General features: G+C 44.6%; 1 pseudogene across 1 annotated transcript; it reads left to right on the top strand.

The window, feature by feature from the left end:
- Window positions 1-3,100: 3,100 nt before the first annotated feature.
- Window positions 3,101-4,022, top strand: LOC308415157 (developmental pluripotency-associated protein 2-like; annotated as a pseudogene). The gene has a single exon. The product of its transcript is annotated as a developmental pluripotency-associated protein 2-like (transcript).
- The last annotated feature ends 3,308 nt before the right edge of the window (window positions 4,023-7,330 follow it).

The raw sequence follows: 7,330 nt of genomic DNA, 5'->3' as shown, positions 1-7,330 counted from the left end.
GAGCAACAGCTGGTCTCAATCAGTCAGTTTCTCCCAGCCCCCTTCTTTAGCAGCTTACCCTAGCAGTTACTGAATTCTGCTCCCCACCCTCCAGCAAGCTGTTTCCTATTAGCTCACATCAGGCACTGGGTGCAGCCCTGCTTTTGATTTGGGATAGATATTTGCTCCTACTTCTGTTCCTCCTCTAAGCCCTCCTGTGTCCAAAAAAAAAAAAAAAAAAAAAAAAAAAAAAGGAAAAAATGGCAATGGCAGTGAATAAGTGTATGAGCATTTTCCAGCTCCTGCACCCCTATCAGGGAGGTTGATTGCAACTGGGGGAGGGGTTACTGTCTTACAGCTGGTAACTGGCATGAGTTTCCCTACTAGTTCATCCTAAAATATACCAGCAGACCTTCCCTTGGGATCTCCCAGGCCCATTCGGCTGCATGTTCTGGGCTTTGTAAAGCCTAGGCTGCTTAGGGACCTTGATATCCGGAATGTCTTTGAAGACCCAAAGGTCTGCAGGGACCAGGGAATGCGACTGAAGTGAGAAGACCCCAAAGGAGGAATCTGGTGGCTCTGAGAAGACAATTAGAGAACTGGAAATCCTCTTGACACAGCATCCAGAACAGAGATCTGGCCACTCTGTAGTGTGGCTTATTCCCAGACAACAGAACTCACTGGGACAGAAGCAGAAAGCTGAAGGCAGAGACTGTGTGTGTGTGTGTCTGTATGTGTGTGTGTGTGTGTGTGTGTGTGTGTGTGTGTGTGTGTAGGCACAGGCACACTCACACCCTGAACTCTGCCCCATCAGGGAGCTTCATGTCACACCAATTCTAAGACACCTCCAAGGAAAGGCTCTCTAGAACCTTTGGGTCCTTGTGAGCCCAGAAAGAAATTCTTCCAAATGACAATTTATTATTAGTTTCAATATGGGATATTGTATCAAAATACCAGCCCAGCCTAGCCTTAAATTTACAATCTTCCTGCCTCTGCCTCAGCCTCCTCACTACTAGGATTACAGGCATTGACCATGTCCAGCTTTGACTTTATTTCTAATATGTTTACCTCTTCTTTGTAACCATAATAATTTAAGGTGGCATTCAACAATCCATTTAAGAATGATGAAACATCCTAGCCTGGATGGGGGAGGCATGAAATCCCAGCTCTTGATAACTGATTGCTGTTAAGGGAGGGAGAGTTTATGTTTTCAGACATGTGCCCCTAAGAGGCTATTCGTGTGTTCCAGTGGATAGTCCCACACCCACTAACTGGACTCAGGATATGAAAAAGAAAGTGCAGTTAGTTGGGAGGGCAAAGAGGTGGGGTGAGAAAGTAAAGGAGTTGGGGGTAGATAATGGGGGTGGAGTTGATCAAAACACATCATATGCATGAATGGAATGATCAAACCATAGAAAAGAACGATGAAGTGGGGCCTTTTGTAGAGGGAAGGGGGTCTTTCTGGGAGTCAAACTAAGTGAAGATACTGTGACCTCTGTCTTCAGGGAGGGGGAGAGCAAAGGGCAGAAGTCCCCAGCCTCAGGGCCAAGAACTAGGAGAACTCTATGTCATTCCATGACTGCCAAAGCTCTAGTCTCCCCCAACATCCTGCCGCCATTTCCTACCCTTTCCATGACTGGTGAGGATGTAATTCCCAGAAACCAGAGGATACGGGAAATGTCCACTCAAAGGCACTCACCTCTTGTTTGTGCTGTAGCAGACACCTCATAGGGCAAGAGATAGCCTTCGGGGACAGTTATTGTCTACACTCATCCGTGTGGCCTTTGTCTACACTCATCCTAGCGGCCTCGGGCATTGGCTTCATCTCTCTGAGCCCCCAGTTTCTTTACCTACAGTATGCTGTTACAAAAATGTAACAGTCTTCTGGTGTGATGAGAAACAGAGCACGTCACTGGGACAATTCGTCCTCACGAAGCTGCTGCCCGCAGAGCAAAGCCCAAACGCTTTATGCTTCTTCCTGGACATGCATGACCAGCGGCAAAGCGAATCTCAACTACACTTTGTCCTTTCTGTCCTTGGCACCAACGTTGCTGAAATGGCAGTTATTGCTACAAAAGTAAACCTCAGTGAGACCTAGGTTTCAAAAGCAATTCAACAACCCAGGGATCTTGACTTCGCCTTCTGAACTCTGTCCTGGGATGTCTCTGCTTAGTACTTAGCTTTCCACTTCCATCCTCTGGGACCTTGACTTGGCCTTTGTGGTGACAATGACCTCACATGCCTGTACCCTCAGTTCCTTCTTTATCTCCTTATCGATAAACTACTGTCTTTGCTCTCATCCTTTTGGGGACTTGACCTCAAATGTTGGCAACAGTCCTGAAGTGAAAAACACTGAGGATAAGCAGAGTGACTGGCCAAGGGTCCTTTGTATCAAAGTTGTTTGGAAACCCATGAGTCACACTCTGCAGTACCCCTGTGGCCTGTGCAGACGGTTCACTTCTGCTTTTGCATCTTTGGACCTAAGGCCTCAACACTAAAGGCCAAGTCCTGAACTTGGAGAAGTTGCTTTGCAGAGTCTCTCTCCTTTGCTTTTTTCCTTACCATCCCGACTTCTGATCTGAATCTGTCCTTTCTGTTTCAGAGCAAATAAATGACTAAAAAGGAACTCAAACAAACAACACTTTATTTGGGCATTAAAAAGAAAACCACAACTTTGCCTTACTACCTTTACTTTCTTCATTTTTCCTTTCCATACCACCTATCCCTGAGGACAGGAGCTTGCTGTTACAGAATGTCGGCCTCATCAAAGCCTAGCAGTTTGCCTAGCACTGTAGGCGTACCATAAATTTGTTGACACTAAACGCCAGCAATGCATGGACCAGCCTCCCCATCTCTCTCCCACAAAAAATGTTACGTTCAGATCATATGTGAGACTTTGTCAAAATGGTAAAAAAAAAAAAAAAAGTGTGTGTGTGTGTGTGTGTGTGTGTGTGTGTGTGTGTGTGTGTGTGTGTGTGTGTGATGTGTAATACAGCTCAGTGATAGGATACTTGCCCAGCATGTGAAACATCCCAGTTTTGTCTTCCACACTATGTAGGGAAAAGCAAGCCCAGAAAAATGCTTCCTTGTGGCCTTTGTCTTCTCTCAAGCCTACCTGAAAATGTCCTACTTTTGTCAGGAGACTTCTAACAAGAACCAATCTGAGGAAGACTTGGATGAAGAAAGTGTGGTTTTAATACTGGTCCCATTTACTGAGGAGGTCCCATTTACTACAGAATATCCTATGAATCAAATGTTTCCTCAACTGTAGACCACAAACTACCAGTCTGTTCTCTGGTGAGGTATGAGGGAATCAAACACCCAACAAGAACCATACCGAGCAGCTGTCCTCTGGCCACCCTGCCTCCTATCAATGATGAGTCCCAGAACACTCACTGGAGTGGTGTCACTATCATAACTTGAATACGGATGGCAAGAAAGTTGAGATCTATTTGAGACTCTGGAGACACTCAGATTCCAAACAAGAATGTTATATTTCCAACACATCTCATGAGGCCAGAATGAAGTTGGATCCCAAGAAACCCAAGATAGTCTTCAGAGGAATGAGGCCTTCAGACACCTGCCAAAGTAGCAATCAGGAGAGTGGTGTACTGGAAATTCTAACTTCACTTCAGGGGTCCACATTTGCAGCCTGGGGAAGAATTGCTGTGAGAGCTGGTCAGCCCATGTCTGTGAATCGTTGTCCTCTTCTCTCTTCAGTAGAGGTCTTTCTGCCACAAGCCACTGGATTCCAATGGTGTGTTGTCCATGGCAGGCAGCGCCCTGCAGATAGGGAAGGCTGGCTTCGCCTGCAATTTCATTCTGGTCTGACCTGGGTTCCAGACACTCTCCAAAGGATTAATTTTCTCTTCCTGCTACTAGCCTGTATTATCCCAGGACCATCGGTGGAAGATAATTTGCTATGTCCTGAATGTGTTCACAGCAACAAGAAGATCACGGGAAACTTTAAAATTAGAAGCCGTGCAAAGAAAAATGCCCAACCCTCAAATATGCCATGGCATCGAGGTCTTACTCTGATCTGAAGGGAATGAAAGCAAAGAAAAACATCCTGTGACCCCTATAATGGCTAAAACAAAGAACAAAAAGCAAAAAACCCTGTACATCAATCTTTAGAACCCCCTCCCCCGTCTCTTCCAGCAGAACGGAGAATCTGCGACAAATCAGCATCCATCAGTCTAAAAGCCCTCTGCTGAATCTTAACATCTGTGGCATCGTCTCGTGGCCTTGTGCTGGATTTGCTAAATGCTCAGCTATTGGAGAAATGATATTGTTTTAGTGGGTTAAAAAAAAAAAGAAGAAGAAAATGCTCTCTTGTACATAAGTGCGTAAGTTGGTGCTGGTAAGCATGTGTAGGGTGTGGTCAAAGGGAAGGACAGTTTATTGTGTAGAACTTGGTCTTTAGAGTTATATAGCCCATGGTCTCCTCATCTGCTCTCAGCAGGACAGCAGGGATTTTTTTTTTATCCTTTCCAGGGAGCATGTTGGCTGGCCCCATGTGACTGGTAGATTTGGTGAGCAACTGTTTAGCAGCTCCTAACTGCTTGTGGTTTTTCCAAGCTGCCTGCCAAAGCTGTTGCCTCTTCCTCCACTTCTGCTCTTTCTCCTCCCTGCCTTCCATTCCTCCACCCCTCTTCATCCTCTTCTCCTCTTCTGCCCCGTGCACTAAATTGGTGGTTGTGGGCTAGAAACTCATGCTCTGTTTAGCGGGGAGTTTAGCTTCATTCTGTACATACAGTCAGATCTGGAGGCCCAGCTGCATTCTGTGACAAGCCAGGCTTCTCCCAAACCTGTGCTGCCATCTCAAGGACCTTGCATTGCGTAAGGATCCTCGGCTGCTCTGCTGGGACTTGGCAAGTCTCTTTTGGAACTTTCCTCCCCATCTGTCTTCTTTGGTAGCCAGATCTTTTTACTTCTCAGCCATCTTGTGCCACCTTTACCCCATCTCCACTCTAGCCACACCATCTTTGTCCTTTTCTCGGGTTTCTTTTCCTTGGCCTTGCCAGGTCCTCCTAATCTTTCCTAGGCTGATTGCTCTGGAAGGTAGGTTGCTCCTTCCTGCTGGGCCTCTAATCAATCATCTTTGGCACATCTTCCAGTCCATGGTCCCTCAGTTCCTAGCCCTTTCTTTGCCATGCATCGGTAACCTTTCACCCACAGCAGCATTTGGGACCTTGGTATTGCCTAGAAGTTTTGTCCCCTGACACCCCTGTCTCTTATTCTCTGAATACATCTTCCCCCACACAGTTGACTTTTATTCCTTATTCTTCTCACACCTGACTTGCCACCATGCCAAATGTTCCTGTTTTTCTTGTCTGCTTATCAGCATTCCCTAGTCCCAATTACCTTCTTAATTGATCCAAACTACATTTCCCTCAGTTCAACCCATCCCACCACATATAACTCTCCTGCTCCTTTACCATTTACCTTCTCAATGCTTATGCCCCCAAGACCTTTGCACATGCCATCCCAAATAAGATGCTCCTGTGTGTGTGTGCACACATGCATTAGTATGGAGGATACAGGTAAACATCAGATGTCCTCTTTGATCATTTTCACACTCTTATCCTATTGTACAGTATGTGTGTGAGAGTATAGTTCTGTGTTCCCTGGTTCACATGTAGAGGTCAGAAAACAACTTTCCAGGATTGGTTCTGTCCCCCCACCATGTCAGTTCTGGGGCTCAAACTCAGCCTGTTAGGCATGTGCATCAAGTGCTTTAGTCCCCTGGATCTTGCCAATCCCCCAGTTTAATTTTTTAAAGATTTATTTATTTATTTATTTATTTATTTATTTATTTATTTATTGATTGATTGTGTATAAGTACACTGTAGCTGTCTTCAGACACACCAGAAGAGGGCAGCAGATCCCATTACAGATGGCTGTGAGCCACCATGTGGTTGCTGGGAATGAACTCAGAACTCTGGAAGAGCAGTCAGTGCTCTTAACCGCTGAGCCATCTCTCCAGCCCCCCAGTTTAATTTTTTAAGGTAGGCTCTCTCACTGACTCTTCAGCTAATCTATTTGGCTAGACTAGCTAGCCAATGCATTTCAGGAATCTGTCTGTCTCACTACCTCCCTGCACTGAGGTTATAGAGGTATGCTGCTGTACAGGATTTTCATATGGATGTTGGGGATCTGAACACAGGTCCTCATGCTTGTATGTGACTTCACTAAATGAGACATCTCCTTTCCATGAATACACCTTTTCCAGAAAGTTCTCTTTGATTTCATATGGACTTCTGTTCACATGTCACCTCTACAGAGAGGCCTTCCTTGGCCTCCATGCTTCGACACTACTTATCATCATTTATCCTGCCTTAATTGCTCTTCAGAGCATTTACTTGGCGTTATGTTCTGTATGATTTGTTTGCTTCTGTTCAGTCCTATATCCCAAGGCCTAGACCACTGTTGTCATGTAATAGGCAATGAAATAATAAATATGAATTGAATGAGTGTGTGAATCCCAAGGCATTTGAACCATCTGTCTTCTCCATGGGAGAATTCATTTTAGCTCTGGGATTGAGGTCACTTCAGACTCCCAGTGCCCAACCTTGGCGGGCCTCTTGATTTTCTTTTTCTTACTTAATTTTGGGTCAGCTTCATTTCCTGTGGTCTTCATTAGCAATTCCTAACACTTACCCCCATCCTCCAAGCTCTAATCGGCTTGCAATCCATGATTAAAGGCCATGTGGACTGCCTGTGACTTTGAATTGTTAGAAACAGGTACAGTGAAAATCTATGGACATGTAGAAGGATTTATCTGGAAATAGAAAAAGTACATTTTCACTTTAATGGATTCTGCTAAATTGTCTGGGCCAGTTCACGTCTGACCAACATAGTATGAAAATAACTTTTTCCACAAACTCATCAGTGCTGAATCTTATGTTTAAAATTATCAATATTTGTGTGCATGTGCATACACACAGTTATCTAAAAATATGCATTTGTAATTTCTATGGTCTGTGACTTACTTTCAAGTGAAATGGTATACTAAATTTTCTTACAGAATTTTAGGGGTGTATGTGTGTGTGTGCGTGTGTGTGTGCGTGTATGTGGTGTGTGTGTGTGTGTGTGAGTGTGTGTGTGTGTGCTAGTGTGCATACACATGCTTAGATCATTAATCCAAGTGAACTTTAGCTTGAGATTTGATAAGAAATAGAGATCCAACAATATTTTGGGCTTTTTCTCAATTTTGACAACTGTTCCCAAACCATTTATTGATCGGTACATCTTTTGCCTTGTGATTTGCTTTGCCCTGCTCAGCATGTATTATAACTTAGCGTACACATGAAACTACACTAAATTCTGGCTTGTTCCATTGATCCATATC

This window comes from Micromys minutus (genome assembly GCF_963924665.1).
Source record: "Micromys minutus genome assembly, chromosome: X".
NCBI classification, from domain to species: Eukaryota; Metazoa; Chordata; class Mammalia; order Rodentia; family Muridae; genus Micromys; species Micromys minutus.
The sequence above is the reverse complement of the archived record's forward strand: the minus strand, read 5'-3'. Positions and strand labels throughout refer to the sequence as shown.